This window comes from Sciurus carolinensis, unplaced genomic scaffold (genome assembly GCF_902686445.1).
Source record: "Sciurus carolinensis unplaced genomic scaffold, mSciCar1.2, whole genome shotgun sequence".
In the NCBI taxonomy this organism is placed as follows: domain Eukaryota; kingdom Metazoa; phylum Chordata; class Mammalia; order Rodentia; family Sciuridae; genus Sciurus; species Sciurus carolinensis.
The window spans coordinates 486,368-507,660 of NW_025920201.1; the positions used below are offsets into that span (position 1 = coordinate 486,368).

General features: G+C 42.2%; 2 pseudogenes; both read left to right on the forward strand.

The window, feature by feature from the left end:
• Positions 1-14,027: 14,027 nt before the first annotated feature.
• On the forward strand, positions 14,028-19,888 carry LOC124974984 (sorting and assembly machinery component 50 homolog; annotated as a pseudogene).
• Positions 19,889-20,003: 115 nt separating this feature from the next.
• LOC124974985 (serine/threonine-protein phosphatase 2A 56 kDa regulatory subunit gamma isoform-like) lies at positions 20,004-20,961 on the forward strand (annotated as a pseudogene).
• The last annotated feature ends 332 nt before the right edge of the window (positions 20,962-21,293 follow it).

The following is a 21,293-nucleotide window of genomic DNA, read 5'->3' on the forward strand; positions in this document are numbered from 1 at the left end:
ACCATAACAAGACAAAGGGAGGCAGGGATAACTAAAGGTCCATTTCTTTAGACAGCCCAGTGGGAGACAGTAAAACCCAGGTCACCTCAGGAAAACTGCACCCTACAGTCTTCAATCAGCAAGGAGCCACTGGGGAGGGGCCTTGCACTCTGGGATAGGATGCTGGTGATAGCTGCTCCCATGTGCCTGCTCCCAGACACCCTGTCTTGCAAGACCTTGTTAAAATAAAGCAAGTGTTCCTTGTCTCTTAGTCCATCCTTTGGGCTTGAACAGGCGTGTTTCTTGGAATGGCTATGACAGGTTGATAAAAGTGGACTATGACCTGGGCATGAAAATGAGTAGCATATACCTATTAGTCTGTAAAAGTTACACCAAAAAGCCAGAAAACTGCTGGCTGGCATGAATAGCGGAACCCAAGTACATAACACTGATGTGCACCTCCCTATGGAAATTTCTGGAGGAGGCTCATTCAAACAAAATGAGTATACTGTAGGGACACAGCCACAGGGAAGTTTACAAAAACCATGTTAAAGAACCAGAGAAGTTTCCCATCAACAGATGAATGGCTAAAGAAAATAGGAGCTGTATACAATGGGATTTTACTCAGCTAAAAAAAGAATAAAATATGGCATTTGCTGGTAAATGGATGAAAATGGAGAATATCATGCTGAGTGAAATAATTCAGACTCAGAAAGTCAAGGATCAAATGTTTTCTCTCACATGCAAGAAGGTAGAGAAGAATAAAGTGTGTAGGGGGATCCCATGAAAATAGAAAGGAGATCAGTGGAGGAGAGGAAGGGATTACATGGGAGGGAGGAAAGCAGGAAAAGGGATAAACTGTGGAGTGAAATTGACCACATTATGCCATGTGCGTATATGAAAATACCATGGGGAATTCCACCTCTATGCATATCTATAATGGACTAATTTAAAAATTGTAAATAAAAAGAATATTGACATCTATTATCTCTGAATGTGGGCAGCAAATGACATTTAGCCACACATGGCATGAGTATGTGTGCATGTGTAAACAGCAGGGATGCCCTGGGCTTTAGTGCACCCAATAGTGGCCACATTCAGGGAAGAAAATGTTCCATAAATCATCTCTTCTTATTGGCCACAGATCCTAGAGAAACAGCCTTCACCTTAGAAGTGACCCAACTGCTCTGTCTTCCTTACCTCTGGATTAGAATACTTCAATTTAGGAGGCAAAAAAATGATGATGCTTAATAGTCCAAAACTATTTAAAAAATTATAAGTAAATGAACAGATGAGGGAGTTCAGATGATAGTATGAGGAGTGTGATCACACGCTGACCACGGCAGTGACAGGTCAGGGCTCACCTGGGAATCTCCAGGGCATGTTGGGCCTTGATTCTCACCACTGGGAAGGAGGGTCAGGGATGCTGCTTAGCACCCTGTGGTGCTCAGACCATTCCCACAATAGAGCCCTGGCATCTGTCAGTCTTACCAGAGAAACCCTGAGCACAAGAGGGCAGAACCATTCTAACAAGCACTGGAACATAGACAGACCTCAGAGGCCTCATCTGGATCTGCCCCACACCTGACCATGACATTCAGGTTGTTCTGCTCCTGGCATACCTAACATGTGACTCTCGGCACCATCTAGAAGCCTCTGCACCCCACTTCCCCTAGACTTATCCACTTTGTCCCAGAAGACAAAATGAGGTCTTTTGACTTCAGTGACAAAGAACAACAGGACACCAAAATAGGCCCCAAAAGAGGCCTCTGTTTACCCAGAGGGAAGCATATAAGGAAGCACATGCTCTGGGGGGCACAGGAGGGGCAAGTAGTGACCCAGCATGAGACAAACCATATGTGGCACCTGGAGCCTGGCCAGAACACAGGTCAGTTCAGAAACTCCCTGTCACATTTGTTATCAGCAACCTGAAGGTCCAAGTGGGGGGAGGACCCAGCACACACAGAAAGATCCTGGGAAGAGCAAAATGGTCACATATTCAGGGCCTCAGCAGGTCTGCCTTGGCAAGCCTGGGTCCTGCAATGTATCCATCTCCATCCCCAGGGTCAGTCAGAAGATCTGTCCCTCAAGAGCTGGGGTTTACAACTCCTCTGTGCAGGGTGAGCAGACACCTCAGCCTTGGACTGAGACCTGGGCTCACAGGCCTTGTTGAAGAAAGTACTGCCCATCTGCACCCTGTTCCCTCAGAAAGAACAGGGAGAACTTGGGCACCCAGTCCCCTCCCAAGTACCCTCCACAGGCCCATCAGGACCAGAAACTCAAAGGTATATCTCCAGAGGTCCTCAGAAGTGTGACCACAGCCTTCAGAGGAAAAAGCCAGAACCTGAAGGACACTTGGCTAAGACGGTTTCAATCACCATCCTTTGGGGCAACAAAAATCCCTGTCTGTCTCTCTTCAAGACAAGATTCAAGAAATTTCTTCATTAAAAATAGCCATAGTGACCGGCCATTAAGGCAGGAACTGCACTTCAGTCCACCTGCCCTTCTCTGGTTTTCAGATTGACACCTTCTCACTTCAGAAGGACCAAAATGCACCAGACTACTAGCCTCAAGGCCCCAGAGCCCGCAATTCCACTGCAGAGGGAGTGGAAGGCCATGGGCTTCCCTAGTCACTTACTGCTAGGGAGACTCAGGACTAGGGGGAGAAGATGCCCAGGCCCCACCAGAGCCTGGTCAGGCAGTGGGGCCTCTGGACACCCCAGCTCCTGTGTGGAAGATTCCAGGAGATTCCTCAAGAGAAGAGCATGCATGTTTCCCACGTGTGCAACTCCACTCTGTTCAGTCTGCAGCTGCTTCTCCAGCCACATTGAAACCCGGGGTTCTAAGTCCTCCAGAAGCCATCATTACCCTCCTTCTACCAGGACTCAGCACACTAGCAGGTGGGCAGGTCCCCAGCCCTCTCTGCTATCCTCTCTGCCCCAGAGAGTTCACAGAGCACCTGATGCCTGCACCTGCTACCTGCACCCAGGTTCCCTGCCCCTTCAACTGCCCCTACAACTTCCCCCTGCACCCATACTCCTGCCCCCTGTACCTGCCACTTACACCCACATTCTTGCCCTGTCACCCTGCACATGCCCCCTGCATCTGATTCTGTAGTGGCACCTGCTCTTATTGCTGCATCCTACATTTATGGAATTTCTTTCTGCTATGTGTTTACCACTGAACATTTCTCTTTGACAAATAGGCATTTGGTTTGCTCACATTGCCACCTCATATGATGCTTGAGTGAGTTGTATTTGAAATTGTGTGGTTTTATTTAAATGTTTACTTCTAACAAATTGTATTTCTCACAAAAGTATTTCCCTTTAAAGAAAACAGAAAATAAATGTTGCCATTTTTTTTACATATTTATGATGTTTTCAAGAACTTGTATACACTAAAATTTCATCCATAATCCATGTAACTTGACTTTTGATTTCATTTGCTGTGTATTCTTGGAGTTCTTGGTGGGAAATGATGATTTTGTAACAAAATTGAATGTACTTAGAATGCATTCAAGGTCAAGGACTAAATATCTTCAATACAGATTAATTATGTTCTCTTTAAAAATTTCTTTTGAGACACCCAGTTTTCATCAGAACAATCCCTTCACTACCATCTTCCATTCATATATAATTCTTGACCTTCACTACCTCTCTGTGTATTTTTGGCTTCCCTTCTTGAAAGCATTGCTTAGATCTCACTCTTCTGTGAAGGTTTCCTTGATAAATCCTATTCGTCTTCAATCAATTCATTCCATTTAGCATTTCACCACCAGTTAGGTACATAATCCAGTCAGGTGGTTGAAGGATTACTTTCATGTTTCTTGAACCTATTTACTGGATTTCCTCTGTTGATTTTGTGACAGGTCACTTTCATTATTTTGAAAAATCCTTTAAGATTATGAATTTATATATATTGCATTATAATTGGTTAGAGAATATAGTAACTACTGTGATTGAAATTCTAGATTTACCATGTACTGATAAGTATCTCAGTATTTTTTCTCTGTGAAAAGGACAATAATTAGTTTCTTTGATGAGAGCATCATATTTCATTAAGAGTGCTAAGCCTTTTCTGAAGAAGTTCATGTTGAATACAGCATACATGTTTCATAAGCTTTGGCTTAAATGACTTAAATATCTTAGAGGATATGTGTATTGACATGCAGAAGAAATTCTAAAGTCAGTATAAGATACATGGAAAAATACTCATTTTTTAATCACTAATTAGTTAATTAACTGACTTTCAAACAGGACATAGCTCAAAACTCATTTCAACTCCATTTTATAGTTGATAAATTGCTAGAGAGCATTGCATCAATTCTGTACTTGGCATAAACATTTTTGATCCCTTAATAAAAAGTAAGCCTGTAGGTAGGGGATATCTGGCCATTTTCCTTCCTTTCTGCCACATGAATCTCATAGGGACACAGTATTGTAGTTTAGACTTGCATTAGTGGGTCATTTCTCTTTATCCTCTAATTTATATTGAGGCCAATCCACATTATAAAAGAAAATTAATCTCTTCTTAAGGGTTTCCAGGCAAAAATGGTCCTAGTTTTGCACTGTGGGCCCCAAGGAAATTGTGGCTTATATCAATGGTTGATTTCCTGTCTGTAAAATAAAGCCAACTGGTTTTGGTGTCACACTCCTATAATCTCAGCAACAAGGGAAGGTGAGGCAGGAGGATTGCAAATTCAAGGCCAACCTTGGCAACATTTCGAGGCCATAAGCAACTTAGAAAGAACTGCCTCAAAGTAAAACAATTAAAAGGTTTGGGCATGTGACTCAGTGGTTAAGTGCCCCTGGATTCAATCCATGGTACAACACACACACACACACACACACACACACACACACACACACATATGTATATAAATGACAGAACCTGTCAATATCCCATGAGTCCCTCAGAAGTTCTGACATGCAAGAGAGATGAATGTATGAAGCTGTCCTTCTCACACATTCCATTATAAACACAGAACCAAGAGGCATCCCTCTGTGGTTTTCTAGAACTTGCTGCAGCATGGGTCTCCAAGTTCATCAAATCATGCCTTATTTGCTGAATTCACTGTTGCTCAAGTCTGTAATCTTATTGAAGAAATATCTTCAATCACCTTATGACAGCGAACTGATATAACTTTTGTAAGTGACCCTTTTGCAAAAGGATTTGCAGAGAATTTGAAGAGTAGAATGGTACTGATATTGTAGAATGGAGGGGGCAAGAGGTCTTTGTGTCATTCTGTTGGAAACATAGCCAGCCCAAAAATAATAACAGGAATAAATGTCAGTAAAGAGCAAAAATCATGGTATTGCTTGACTTTCCCTTGGAATAAGAACAATTAAGGGACAGAGTGTTCATGCAGAATCAGTAAACATTAAGGACAAAAACTACCATTTTGGTGAAAAGATATCAGCTGTGAAATGTCTTAAACTAACAAGTGTCCCGTGAGGTGATTTGTAAGGAGGTAAAGATGGTGAACTCATTACCTTCCAGATTCTGGGCAAGACTTCTAAATGAAGGTTGTATTATTCTCATATTGAATAGAGTCAGGGGGACACCATAAGGCAACACTCAGAACAGTGAAGTCACATTTATTCTTTGGTGGCCTTGCTCAAAACAATGCTACAAAAAGCAAGAGAGAGTGTGCATCTCCATGTTAGCAGGAAAAAATAAATGTTGTCACTGCAGTTACTGAATGGAAGAAAAAATAAACAATGACAACATAGCTGACATCAAACAGAGCACGGGTGTGACATACACAAGAGTTTTGGCAGAGAAGTCTACACAGAGTAGCCCAAAGCAAAAAGCAAGATATCAGAGGCTGTTAGACATCATCTTAACCAAAGTTGGGAGAGAAACAAGGTGAAGTTAAAATACCAGTCCTATAGATGGCTGTCGAGCTGAGTGGAGGGACCAGGTTAGATGTCACAGGAGAGTGGAAATTTGAAGCTCCAAACCTCAGTTCTTGTGCTCCAAAGAGAGAAAATTTAAATCAGACATCAAAAGCCATGCAAGAGAACTTTATTTTAAGTAAAAGTAAAGTAAGTCTCAAAGGAATAGCACTCTCATGAGAGTGGATCATCTCCCAGGACAGAATGACAAATGAAACCATGCTGTCTCCAAATGTATTGGTGTTTTGTGGTTACCTTGAGAAGTGGGGTCCACCTTCACCACTCTTTGCCAATCATATGTTCAACTCCCCCATGGCGGGTGGTGGAGTTTTTGATTCTAGTTAGTCTTTTCCAGAACTGTTATAGTGGCCATTGTTATAAGGGGAAAATTCATGTACAAGTCAACCCTATGTTACTGAGAGTATTGGGGTCACTGACCAGACAGAATTTACCTTTGTATGACCATGCTACTAAAAAATTTTTTTTCTTCTGAAATATATTAAGATATGCATGGCCATAAATTCTGACTTTACAATGAAACTGTCAAGAATTTGTAATAATCTCATTAATCTTTCTTGAAACAGTTCTTAAGTGGCTCCCTTTGTTCTGTTTATTTGTACATCTGTTGTTTTTCTACACTATCTGATTACCCACTTCCCTTAAAAGTAACTTAAAGGAAACCCATGACCTTGCCCTGTTATTGGTTTGCATTTCACTGCTCCCTACTCACTGCTACCTACCATATCCCACCCTCTGAAAGAACTGACAATGACCCTTTTTATTTTGTCAGGTGCAGAGAAGAGGAGGGTCCCTTTGCCTTGGAGCTGACAGGCTGGATGGTAGATGAACAGGATTCCCTCTGCCTTCCACAGGGACTACACAGTAAAAAAGGTAGTGATCGGGTGTCAGTTACAGAGATAACTCTGACAGGATGTCCCTCCTCACACTGGAGACCAGCCAGACTTTGATAACTTGATGAAGTTTCTCACTGATCTTCAATAGCCCCATGGAAAGATTGAATAAAAATCCTCACAGATGAGAAATTGAAGCACAGACAGCAGTCAAGTTTGCCCTAAAGTAGCAAATAAGGGGTCTGGAATGCAGGTCCCTCCACCCTGGGTCAAGGCTCCTAGTTGTATCTTCACTGAACTGAGGCTCTGATAGAGTTGATTTATGATGCAAAAAATTCAACATGATACCTTCAAAAACAGGAAAGCTTAAGTTCTAACCACCAAAATATCCCCTTTACTAACAATATTACAGTATAAAATTCTGATGTCTTTTTCAGATGTAATAAATATAATCATATTTAATATTATTTCAGCATATTACAAACAACACAAAATGCAAAGATGGCATTCAGATTTCTCACAAAACATATTTTGTCCTAGATTTAAAAGAATGTATTCAGATGTATCTCTTATACATTTTTATGGAGCATGTCAAAGGAATTCAACATATGTATACAATATGAGTTTTATAAAGTAACACTGATTTGATTTTGAGGTCACTATAGTGTAATCTCCCTTCAGTTTTTTGTGATTAATGACTCTTCATAGAATTCATACTGTGACAGAGCACTGTCTCTGTGTGCCCTTCAAGAATGGGGACATTCTAGCATTCCAAGCAGGCATTGATGTAGGACACACGAGGCTGTACACCTGAGAAATTTGCAGGAAGCAGGTTTATTTAAGCTGCAGCAATCCAGAGAGGCTAACACCCAAAATCTCTGAACCCCAGGTCTGAAAATTCTCAGTGGGTGGTTACACAATAGGGTGGTTAACATAACAGTTACTTTTGGTTCCACATTCTTAGGTTTCACAAGTTTTTATTAAGAAAACAAACTAACTTTTGCACATCAACAAGTTAGATTGCAGACCTAACATTTTACAACTAAAGGAAACCTAGTCTTTACAACGAGTCTCTACCAGAGTGTGGGGTGCAGTCCCAGGAAATACAGGTGACAAAAACCCAGGAAGACTAGGCCCCCACTCCTCATCAACTTGGGATTCCCAGAAAGGGATATCAATAATTCCAATCCAAAACAAAGAGGTTCAGACTTCTGTCACCAAAATGGAAAAGCACAGATGTTGTGGTCTCAGTGAATTCTTGTTAGTGACTTACTGGTAAAGGTATTTAGGTAAATTATTTGACTTTATTGAGTCTCAGTTTTTTCATCTATAAAGTGGGATTGAAAACAGCACTTTATGGGGATTAGGTTTGTGTTTTAGGAAATGAATCACATGAAGGACTCCAAGTCAAACCATCCACATTTAGTTCACAGTACTGTGACTTGGCAGCTTTGTGACCTCAAATAATCACTTAACTTCTCTATGCTTCAGGTTTCACATCTGGGAAATTGGAATGAAACTGGACATGGTAATGAACTTACAGACCTAATATGGATAAATATATGTGAGGTGGTTAGGATACAATAGATGTCCTTTGAGTTGGCAATCACTATTATTAGAAAGGACTTATGTGGAAGATCCATCTGGATGTGGTAAATGGCGTTCAAGAGTTTCAAGACAGTGTGGATATCTGGGGCTGTGTCAACATGGCTCAGTGGGTTAATAGTGCAGAGTTGTTCTATGAGGGTGTGTCAATGTGACAAAAATACATCGCAGCTCACATTGGTACACATCAGACCTTCATATACATAAAAACATAATAATAACTTTTAAATGAAAATAAGATCCACCACCAACCAACTGACCATAGACAAGGCCCATGTCTTGTGCCTCCTTCTGCAACTGTCAATCAGTGCAGATGGGAGCACCCACCAGAGAGGGTGGGGGCAGGTGAGATAACCCCAGGGAAACTCTGGGAAGAAGGCGTGGAAGTGCTGGGTGCTCAGTCTTCAAATCTCAGTGGCAAAGTGAGTGGCTTGTAGCTGGAGGCTCAGGTTTGCAGTATGCGTCTTGCTTGTGTCATGGTCTTGGCTCAGTCATATGCTCTTTCTCAGCCTCAAACTCTTGTTTCTGACATGAAATAATCAGGCCTAGTTTGCAGGGTTAAGAGACATGTCTGGAGGTTGGCACTGAAGGACATTCCCTTTGTGGACCTCTGTTCCTGAGGTGTTCACATGAAGCACCACCGACATCCTCATCCACAACCTCGATGTCTTCGTCTCCCCCATCAGGAGGCTTTAGTGCAGGGTCAAGATGAGAAAATGCTTTATGAGGTGTGGCCTTGTGCAGGGGCTGGAGTCAGGTGGCACAGAAGGACGCCCTCCTCAGGTGTGTCTCATCCCCCCCACTGCCACTTCTTGTAACCCAGTCAAAAATGACCCCAAGGAAAGCCGAGGGTGGGCCTGACTTCCCAGCTAGGAGGTTCAATATGCCTCCCATGCTGAGATCCAACTCAGCTCTCAGACACCTCAGTGAAGTTCAAAGAGGTGAGACCTTCAGGTCAGTCACCAAGACCTGAATAAGAATGGACATTAGGAGCCGGGTTGCTGAGGCAGGAGGATGGACTGTTTAAAGTCAGTCTCAGCAAAAGTGAGGCACTAAGGAACTCAGGGAGACCTTATCTCTAAATAAAACACAAAATAGGGCTGAGGATGTGGTCAGTGGTCGAGTGCCCCTGAGTTCAATCCTGGTACCCCATAAAAGGAATTGGCATTAGTATGTAGTGCTAAAAACAATGCCCATATTCTCCAGGGGCTCCATGAATGTTTGTTGAATGAATAAATGCTTTTGGCTTCCACCTACTGAATACTTATTATCTGCCAATGGTATGCTAAGCATCTAACCTGAATTCCTGTAAGTGCCACAGGACCAGTCCATGAGTAGCTTTCTCTCACCATCCTCATTTTATAGACTAGAAAGCTGCAGCTCTAAGAGGTGAACCCACATGTCCCATGGTTGGTTGCCTGGCTACTGAGCAGCAGAACCAGTCATATGGACTGTCTACCTACCCCTGGCCCCCCCACACCCAGGACTTAACCAAGTGTCCTGAACCAACCAGACATTCAGGGGACTTTGAATAACTGCCTATTGAATGAACAAATGTCACAGACCATCTGCTGGAGTCTCCCTGGGAAAATACTTCCTTTTCAACTTTCTACGAGTTGAAGTGTTTCTCCTGGCAGTTCCCCTGGGTCCCTTAAAACTTGGGGAGGAGAAGGCACCCTCAAGCTTCAGAGCCAGTAGTCAATGGCGGATTAACGTCCATGTGTTCCCCTGCCCAGGATGGCTTCCTCTTCCATGCCGAGTCCTGGGATCCATCACTCTTCCTTGAAGTGACCTGAGGATGGAGTCACCTCCTGGTTCCTGACATAAGTTTTTACTCCTGGAAATGAGCAGAGGGCCACCTGCAGCCTCTCCTGTTCATGTTTATGAGAGGCAGAGAGGAGGAGCTGATGAGAGAGCAAGCTGCATGTGGGAAAGCCAAGTGCAGACTCCCATTTTGTCCTCCTCTGCCCAGACCCTGAGTCAGAGAAACAGCCAGAGGCTCAGTCTAGGGAGGAAAACAGCTCTGGAAACAGGTGTGAGGTTTGTGAACCTGCTCCACAGCCGCTGGCGGAGCAGACCACAGGTTCACTGAATGTGAACTCTTGTCGCTCTTTCTCTTCTGTCCAAGATGCCATAAATCTAAACCCTACTTTTGTTTTGTTAAAGAAAATGGGAGATGTGGGTGTCTCAACTGAGCAGGACAGAGGTGAAACGGATTGTGGTTTCAGAAACAGAAGAGCTGAAGTGTGCAGTGTCCCAGCATTGAGGGCTGAGGGCACCTGTCATCATGGTGGATGTGAACACCCTGTGTTAAGTATTTTAAAAGATGCAATAAACACAAGAGGCCAAAAGAGTAACTAAAATGGGAAGTTGGGCCTTATGGCCCATGTTGACATGAAACTAAGACTCAGAGAAGTCAGGTTCCTATCTTAGGTCACACAGCAAGTGACTCTCTGTTCCTTTTTTATTTTATCTTATTTTGTTTTCATTTCATTTGAGGAAGAGGTCACAGGGAATTGACTCCAGGGGTCTTTAACCAAAAAGCCACATTCCCAGCCCTTTGTGTTCTTATTTTGAGACAGGGTCTTGCTAAGTTTCTGAGACTGACCTTGAACTTGTGATCTTCCTCCCTCAGCCTCCCCAGATGCTGGGATTACAGACTTGCATCACCAAGTCCAGAAAGGAATGAGCTTTTTAAAGGTTAGAAATGTGATTCAAAAGGTTTTTGGACACAAAATGGCTCATTAAATAAAATGACTATTTCAATAATTTCAGCAAAAATTAATAAAAAAAGACAGTGTGTGCCTGCTACTCCTTAGTCACACCAGGAGATTCTGACAAGAGATGGTAGATGAGCAAGTGATTCAGGTTCTACTGCATCTGAGGTTTGAGTTTCCAAAGCCCAAAAATATGTTTTTTTTTTTTTATTGGAGTCCACAGCATATTTGAGTAGATCAGTAGTTGCATATTGAACTAGCTTAAAATAGGATAAAATGTTGCTGTAGATATTTATAATTTTTCTGTCTGGCCAAATTGACATATCATAATGGGATTTTCTAAAGCAGGTTGCTTGCTCTGGGCAAAGTTAGCATGGGGTCTGGGGAAATCTCTGCCATGGGACTCTCCCATGTGTGGCAGGATGTCAAGCAGCAGGCCTGACCCATGCCCACTTGGGGCAAATGGCACCCTCCCCCAGCTGTGAGCACCTGAAAGGTCAGAGGTCCTCTGCCTGCCTCCCATTGAGAACCATTGTTCCAGAGTCAGAACTGGTTATGGTTGAGAGTTGGAGAGTCAGTTAGTACAGAGTGATATTTGGAAGAAACAAACAGATTTCCTTCTGGGAAAGAAAACAAAACCTGACTCTGGTAGAAGAATTCAAACAGAATAATCCAGTTTTTTTGTCTCCATGGAAGACCAATGTAAATGTTTATTTGCAGTATTAAAACCTTCTCATTAGCATCCTGTTGAAGAGCCCATTGGCCCACTCACACAACTGTCTGAAACACGACTGATCCTGAAGTTGGCTAAACTCCTTTCTTGCAGTCCACAGAATGGTTGGGAAGTCATGTGAAGAAAGTCTCCAATCAACCACTCAAGTTCCATTCAGAGCCTAATTGAATTATGCATCTCCCAAACCCAATTAGCTTCATGAGCTGCTTAGATCAAAAGCAACATGTCTGTGTGTGTGTGTGTGTGTGTGTGTGTGTGTGTGTGTGTGTGTGTTGAGGTGTGGGAGATAAGGTGCCCACCATCCTGGTCAACCAGAGTCTGCTTTAGCAATACAATCCCTGTACCCTAGGAAACCCTTCAGTCTCCAGAAAACCAGAGCAACTGGTCCCTCCAGGGGAGAACATGACAGCTTCTCATGGAAACCTTTCCTGTAAGGTGATAGTTAATAATGAAAAAAGTACAATGACAGAGAGATCCTAAGTCTAAAGGTCCACAAGCAGGCAGGCTTTGTGGCCCTGAGTTTGTGCCAGCACCACACAATAACTGAGGTGGGGAGGGGTCCTTCAGCATAGAATAGCTATTAAGTTGTAGGGAGGAACCTGCCTGAAAAGAATGGGTTCCCAGGACCCATCTCTCCAGGGAAGCATCAACAGATTGAGCAAAATTTGAATCAACTTCTTCAGAACTCTGGAGGACACTCAGAAGTTCAGAGCAACCAAACACTGATTTTTTGGAAGCATCAAAGTGGTCAGAGAGTATGGTGACTTTTCACTTGCCTGCTTCATTAACTTCCTCTGCTTTGTTATGACCTTGAATAGGTCAGTAGTATTCCAAGGGTGGGAACCTGGCCCTTGGCTCTGGGGCTTGCACAGTAGATTTTCTTCTCAAAGAATTGTGTGTGAGTGTGTGTGTGTGTGTGTGTGTGTGTGTGTGTGTGTGTGTCTGTGCATATGTGTGTGTTCCAACTTGTCTAGGGACACCCCAACAACATGACCAAGGTGCTTGCTCTCAGGGTGTCTAACAGGAAACTGTCTCAGGACAGAAGATGACACTCAGAAGACATTCTCTTAAATGTCATAAAGCAAATAAGCAACTCACTGCTGCCTGGGACTAAAGAAATTAAAGAGGCACTAAATACAATGGAAAGATTTTCTGTGTTTGTAGATTGGAAAACTCAACATGGTTAAGATGAAAATACTACCCAAAGCAACAGAGTTGACACAATCATTAACAAAATTCCAAGTCTTTTTTAGAAGGTAAAAAGAGATCTTTAAATTCATGAGGAAACCCTTACATAAACCCCTATCTATTTGCCCTAGTCTGGATCAGAAATGTCTCCTGTGTGTTGAAAGCTTAGTCCCAGCTGGTGGCACTACTGGGAGGTGGTGGAACCTTTAAGAGATGGGGCACAGGGAAAGGAAATTAGGTCACTGGGCATGTGCTCCTGACAGGGATGTTGGGACCATGGCCCTTTCTCTTTATCTTTTCCCCCTGCTTCCTGTCCACTGTGGATGTATTACTTTGCACTACTGCATGAACCTTGCCATGATGGTCCACCTCCTCCCAGGTCCAAAAGCAGCTGAGCAACAGCTACAGACTGAACCCTCCAAAACTTGAGTCAAAATGAACCTTTCCTCCTTGTAAGTTGGTTACCTTAGATGTTTTCTTACAGCAATGGAATGCTGACTAACAAAGAATTGCCAGAGTCCCATAATTGACCTAACAATGTTTAGAAAGAGTAACAGTCTTAGAGGACTCATAGTTCTGGATTTCACAACCTACTGCAAAAACCACAGTAATCACATCAGTGTGGTAATGATGTAAGGAAAAATATAGACTAGAAAATGTAATACAGTTAAAGGTTCAGAAATAAACCTGTACATTTATGGCCAATTCATTTTCAATAGAACACTAAATGGGAAAATAATTGTCTCTTCAACAAAAGATGCTAGAGCAACCAGATATTCACATGGAAAAGAAAGAAATCATGTTCCAATCTCATACTACTTACAAAAGTTAACTTGAAGTGTGGATATTATGAACCTAAATATAAAAGTCTTAGGATAAAATACAGGTATGACATTTGATTTTGCAATAAATTCTTACATACGACATTAAAAACATGAACAATGAGGTTGCATGCTGACAGGCAGCTTGGCCACTGCAGATGCTCCCTCTGCACTCACCAGCCAAGCCTTGGTCTGGCCAGGGCAGCTCTGGAAGGTGGCGATTGGAGAGGGAAGCCATGGGGACTCTGCACGCCCAGAGTTTGGAGCCTCCTCCATCAAATGGGCCTGATTTTGGAGCATTAGGTGAAGAAGTCGAATTTGTTGAAGTTGAACCTGAAGCTAAACAGGAAATAATGGAAAACAAAGACATGGTAGTTCAGCATGTTCACTTCAATGGTCTTGGAAGGACTAGGGATGACGTTTTCATGTATGAAATTGGAGATGTTTTTAAGGCTAGAAACCTCATTGAGGTGATGAGGAAGTCTCACGAAGCCAGCAAGAAGTTGCTGCATCTGGGGACCTTTAGACAAGTGGACATTCTGATTCACACATGTCAAGGTCACGCCATGCTGCACAATGGGTTAGATGTCACCTTTGAGTTGACAGAGCTAAGGAGACTGATGGGCAGCTACTATACCATGGTGGGGAACAATGAGGGCAGCATGGGACTCAGTCTCAAGCTCCCTAATCTTCTAGGATGTGAAGAAAAAGTGACTTTTGAGTTTTCCTATGGAACCAAAGAAACTTCCTATGGCCTGTCCTTCTTCAAACCCCAGCCTGGAAACTTCAAGAGAAATCTCTCTGTGAACATGTACAAAGTCACTGGGCAGTTCCTGTGGAGCTCACTTTGGGAGGCAGACAGAGGTGTGTCCACTGAGTACAGCTTTCCCATATGGAAAAGTAGCCACAACCGTCAAGTTGGAGGACGGGTGGTGGGAGCTTGGCTGCCTCTCCAGGATGGCATCTTTCATGGTGCAGAAAGAAAGTGGGCATTTGCTGATGTCATCCTTTCACATGCCATGGTCATCGACTCTGGGAAGTCTTCCATCTTACCAACAAGAGGTGCCCTGCTGAAGGTTAACCAGGAACTGGCAGGCTACACTGGTGGGAATGTTAGCTTCCTAAAAGAAGACTTCGAGCTTCAGTTGAACAAGCAGCTTGTGTTGGATTCAGTGTTCTCAGCCTTTCTCTGGGGTGGAATGTTCATGCACAGTGGTGAGAAACCACCGAGTATTGCTGACAGGTTTTACCTCGGAGGACCCACCAGCTTCCGTGGACTCAGCATGCACAGCATTGGAACCCAGAGCGAAGGGGACTACCTCGGAGGAGAGTACTTGGGCCAGTGGCCTGCACCTGTACACCCCACTGCACTTCTGGCCAGGCTAGGTGGCTTTGAAGAGCTCTTCAGAACCCACTTTTTCCTAAACGTGGGGAACCTCTGCAACCTCAACTATGGGGAGGGCCCCAGAGCCCATATTCATAAACTGGCCAAGTGCACCTGCTGGTCCTATGGAGCGGGCATCATCCTCAGGCTGGGCAACATCGCTCGCCTGGATCTCAACTACTGTGTCCCCATGGGAGTGTAGCAAGGCGACAGGATATGTGAAGGCATGCAGTTTGGAGCTGGTTCCTATAGCTGGTGCTTCCTCCAGAGGAGCTTGGGGACACAGGCAGCAGGAGTCACCATGCCACATGCCTTCCCAGGGGAGGCTGTTGAGCAGTCCTGGGCCGCAGCTCCACTGGGAAATCAGCCAATAAATTTTAAAGACAAACAAACAAACAAAAAAATGAAAAACAAAATAAAATATAGATAAATGGAATCCATCAAAATTAAAAATTCTGTGCATCAAATATCATTATCAAGAAAAAAAGGCAAATAACATGGGAGAAAATATTTGAAATGAAAATATTTAATATGATAAGGATCTGGTATCGAAAACATATAAAGAACTTTTAACAGTAACAGAAAGACAAATTTACAAAATTTACAAAACCAATTTACAAAATTTGAGTGAACATTTCTCCAAAGACACAAATGGCTGCATTATCATTCATTAAAGAAGTACAAGTCACAATTACAAGGATATATCAGGATATATAGAATAAAAAGAAGAGAATAACAAATATTGGTGATACATGGAACCAAACTGGAACTCTCATACATTGCTGATGGGCATCTAACATGGTACCATCATTATGGAATGTGGTTTCATCGTTCTGCATAAAACATTAAACATATAATTAACATTTGACCCATCAATTTCACTTATGGATATATATCCAAAAACTTTGAAAGGAGTTACAGAAATCAAATGTTATATACAAATGTTCACAGCAGCACTATTCACAGTAGCTAAGAGATGGAAACAACCAAAGGTCTATCAACAGATGAATAAAAAAATGAAATGTGAGATATACTTAAAGCAAGTGCTCAGCTGTGAAAGAACTCTCATGCCTGCTGCAACCTGGAAGAACCCAAGAACACCCTGCTAAACAAGAGAACCCAAGCACAAAAGTTCACATAGTGCATGATTTCAGTGAGGAACCAGGAGGAAACTGGGACAACTCATTAGCAAAGCATTTCTGCTTCTCAGTAGCTACTAGGTTTTTAATCACAATATCAATAACATCAGCCACAGAAACCTTTTATCAGTTGTCAGACTCTGAACTAGACACATGGCATGTGCTACTTTACTGAGCCATCTCAATATAGGAGGCCCATTTGACTGATGGGGAAACTGCTGTCTGAGAGGTAATTTCAAAACAAGATTCAATCTCTGCATTTTATGGAAAAAATCAAATGTACTTCTAAGAATTACAGTTATGTGTAATAGGTTGCTGCCAGGAACTCTGCAAAATTCCAAGCAATTGTATTGCAATATGATATTAAACCCATCCCTGCATGTCTAATGATATCATTGAAGGTAAAAGCATCCTAGAGATTCACCATCCAGTGCAGTAGCTCCTAGCTACCTGTGACTCCTAACCTTTAAAATTGAAATAAAATAATAGGAAACTAGTTCCCAATTGCATTAGCCACATTGCAAATGCTCAGCAACCATATATGGCTAACGTCTACCATATTGGATAATCAGCTGTGGAACATCTCCATCGCTACAGAAAGTTTTAGTGGATGGCATCAGAAGCACTATGCTTTCAAATTTCTGAGGTTAGTCTGACAATCTTGTGACTCTTCTCTTCTCATGACCTTCCCATGTTTTGTTAAGCAGGGTGTGTGCATGTGTGTGTACATCTCTTCCTCAAAAGAGTTGGGCTAACAAACTGAGCCTGTCCATAATACTTTTTTGAACAGTCATGCCACAAATACTCCAGGCCCTGAATTGATCTATCTTTATGTTTGGGTGAATTCTTCACATTTTGGGTCTCTTTGGTAATCTTTTCGTCCCATTCTTTTTTAATTGGCTTGGCTGGCTGTTATAGTTCATCATGAATGCATCTTAGTCCAGGCTTGACTCTCCTGACAGAGGAACAGTCAGTCTTTGAGATGTCTAAGGCAATTTCTCCCTTCATCTTTCTCAGTGTCCAGCATGTATTTGTCACTCTAAGAAAGCATGAACTCTGGATTTGATGTACTTTAATTGATTTCACACTCAACAAGTCAGACTGCCCATCAGCTCTTTTATTGGGCTTCCCTGAACTTTCCTTAAAGCTAGTGTTTTCATCTGGGCCTGAAACCAAGTTGTCATCAAGCAATTTCCTCCCCTCACCAGCTCTCAGGACCCATCTTATTTCCATTCCCATAAATCTCTTGAGAAAAAAAGAAAGAGATTTGCAATGGTACAAGGGAAAGATAGTAGATGAAAGAAAAATAAACAGGAAAAAGGAAAAGAGAATGGATAGGAAGTTCTTACTCTTAACTTTTTGGTGATTTTTTTCTGAATATTTTATCCATATTGTTAACAGGGTAAAATTAGAGAGAAGAATGTATGGATGAAAGGATAGATGGGTAGAAGAATGGATGGGAGGATGGAAGGATGAATGGATGGGAGGATGGGTGGATTGATGAATGGATAGTTGGAAGGATGGATGGATGAATGGGAGGATGGATGGATGGATAAATCGAAGGATGGATGGATGGATGGATGGATGGATGGATGGATGGGAGGATGAATGCTTTGATGGGCAGGCATAAAGACAGACACATAGATGAATGTGTGAGTAAGTTAAAGAATTTCAGCTAAAATCATTAATCATTTAATTCATCCATAGAACATCAAAATAATTTACATTATTGCATATGCCAGAAACTCTGATAGGTGCTTAAAGGGTGAGAAAACATACAGAGTACTTGAGCTCACACTCAAAACTAAAGAAAGCACATAGAAATATGAAATCACAGGAGAAACTATATTAAGGACATTCAACAATGCAAGAATAAGAAGGGAGTGGTGAGTTTCAGAGAAGTTCAATAATTAAGGGAATGAATTAATACATGTCAGTTTTCTCAGACAAGAAACTCAAATTATCTAGTTATGGCTATTCCTAGGTTTAATTATAAGTCTTAGTATTTGGGTGCTCCTGAATTCCCTGTTTTTTTCTCATCCATGTGAAGAGTATGGATCCTTTTCCACTTATATCTCCATTCACAAAGGAACATTAAAGTTTAAGGTACTGATTAAATATATCACTTTTCCTAATTGTATAATTTTGAAATGTTTTTCCTAAGATTCCTCATACTAGTGGGTTTAAGGTTCCATGAAAAACCTGACACCTGAGTCATGGACTTCACTGATGCTTCCGTTTGATTCCAAGGAAACTGAAGTATTCAGTTATCCAGAAAACAACTGATGATTGGTTAGATGTGTCTGTCGGTGACATGGACAAGGAATCTCAACATCAAAGACCCCACAGTTAGTGATGTCAAGTCATTACTTCAGCATTAATCTGCAGGTGAGTCAACTTCATTTCTCACCAACAAGGATTGCTGGTTGATTTCCTGCCAGAAGCAACGTCTACAGCCACCTCTCTCCTACAGTCTGAAGAAGACATCAGGAAACCTGGTTGTTGTCATGGTTCCAGGGGGACTCTGTGCCCTGTGGATTTCTTGCATGAAGAACTCAAAGGGGCCCTGGAAGACAATAATCTCCTGTAAAGTGTTCTTGTAAATGGATGACTTTAAATTGACTGCCAAGTATTCCATAAAGAATTACAACTTTGGATGTGAAGATAAATCTACTGAGGGGAGTCATAAGACTTGACTTATTCCTGAGTTCCTCTGATTTTTTTTTATTGCCTCACTAAGTTTTGGTTTTTTTCTTCAGTCAAGTCCTACTTCCTATATTTATTGCAAGAATTAATCTGAAGTCATGAGAGAAAGCATAATAAGTTCATGAATAAGACCAAGAACTATAGCAATGGTCCACGTGATCTTGAATTCTGATTAATTTCCTAAGACTGGCAGCCTTAGGAAACTTCTTGCATCCTTCTCTGTGTCCATTTCCTCAATAATAAATGCAGATGTGATAATATGAGTACTTCCTTCGTAGAGTTCTTAGATGAGGACCAAACAAGTTAACTTATACAAAGCAACTTTAACAATGTTTCACACATAATAAGAACTCATTAAATATTTGTTGCTGTTTGATATTACTATGCTACTTCTGTGTGATGTGTGGTCTTTTCTAGGCACTTTGTTAAGGAAATTGGGATCTATCAATAGTGTGTATTCCTCCTGTTACTTCTTCATCCAAGTACTTAGTTTGGAAAATACAAAGATCTACTCCCTATTGTAATCTTCCCAAACATCAATTACATAGAGTTAAACATTTATATGGTGGGCGGTGCTCCTTGACAAAAACTTGCTAGATTAAAAACTGACTATTTGGCCGCCACCACCACTTCCCCGGCTGCCGCAGCCTCTGAGAGCCTGGAAAAGGGAAAGCGAGAGCGAGCGGATGACTCAGTCCCCAGGCGGTGGCGGCCTGCACTAGTCATGCAGAATAAAAGCAAGAAGGAGAAAGAACCACCAAAACCAGGGAAAAAGTGGAAAAAGTTCAAAAGAAGGACAAGACATGGAATCAGAGATTTCCAGCAGAAAGGACAGCCTTGTTGCTGTCCAGTCTTCAACATCTTCTAAAATAAAGGTACCAGTTCCTTAGCCCATTGTGAAAAAAGACAAGTGACAGAATTCTTCTCGGTTTGGTGCCAGCAATAACAGAGAACTGAAAAAACCACCATCATTCAACAATGTTCCTCCTGTGGATCAAGAGAAGCTTTTTACCCAGAAGTTCCATCAGTGTTGTGTCCTCTTTGACTTTGTTTCCCACCCACTAAGTGACCTCAAGTGGAAGGAAGTAAATCGAGCTACTCCAAGTGAAATGGTAGAATACATCACCCACAATCGGAATGTGATCACAGAGCCCATTTACCCAGAAGTAGTCCATATGTTTGCAGTTAACCTGTTTTGAACCTTGCTGCCTTCCTCCAATCCTACGGGAGCCAAATTTGACCCAGAGGAAGACAAACCAACATTAGAAGCAGTCCTACCACATCTGCAGCTTTTAGAGCTCTTTGACAGTGAGGATCCTCGGGAGAGACATTTCCTGAAAACCACCCTTCACAGAATTTATGGAAAGTTCTTAGGCCTGAGAGTATACATCAGGAAACAGATAAATAATATATTTTATAGATTTATTTATGAAACAGAGCATCAAAATGGCATAGCAGAATTACTGGAAATTTGGGGAAGTAAAATTAATGAATTTGTCTTTCCACTAAAAGAAGAGCACAAGATTCTCCTATTGAAGGTGTTGCTACCTTTGCACAAAGTGTCTACCATCCACAGCTGGCCTACTGTGTTCTACAGTTTCTAGAGAAGGACAGCACCCTCACTGAACCAGTGGTAATGGCACTTCTCAAATACTTGCCAAAGACTCACAGTCCAAAAGAAGTAGTGTTCTTGAACGAATTAGAAGAAATATTAGATGTCATTGAACTCTCAGAATTTGTGAAGATCATGGAGCCTCTCTTCTAGCTGTTAGCCAAGTGTGTTTCCAGCCCACACTTCCAGATGGCAGAGCAAGCACTGTATTATGGAATAATGAATACATTATGAGTTAAATTAGTGAAAATGCAGCAAAGATTCTGCCTATCATGTTTCCATCTTTGTACAACAGTCTTCTTGTGTGCCGCAAGTCCGAGCTCCCTTAGGACTCTCACACCAAGAAAGGCTTGGATGCCCACTGCAGAGCTGGTCTCCCAGGATGGGCATTAACCAGGATGGTGGCCACCATGCCAGTGCACTTCTGAGTTCTGTAGAAAAAACACTGTCTGTTCAATACCCGTCAGTTACTCCAGGCAACGCTTCCTTGGCCTGATCCATAGGCAATAATGCTTGCCCGCCTCAGCTCAAGATTAGAAGTTCAAACAATGGTGGTTTTTCACCCTGTCAGCCAGCCAGGCCATGATGGTGTCCTTAGTGTCTGCAAACCCCCGCATAGCCTGAATCCAGCTGACAGAGTCAGAGCCCTTGGAAAGCACCC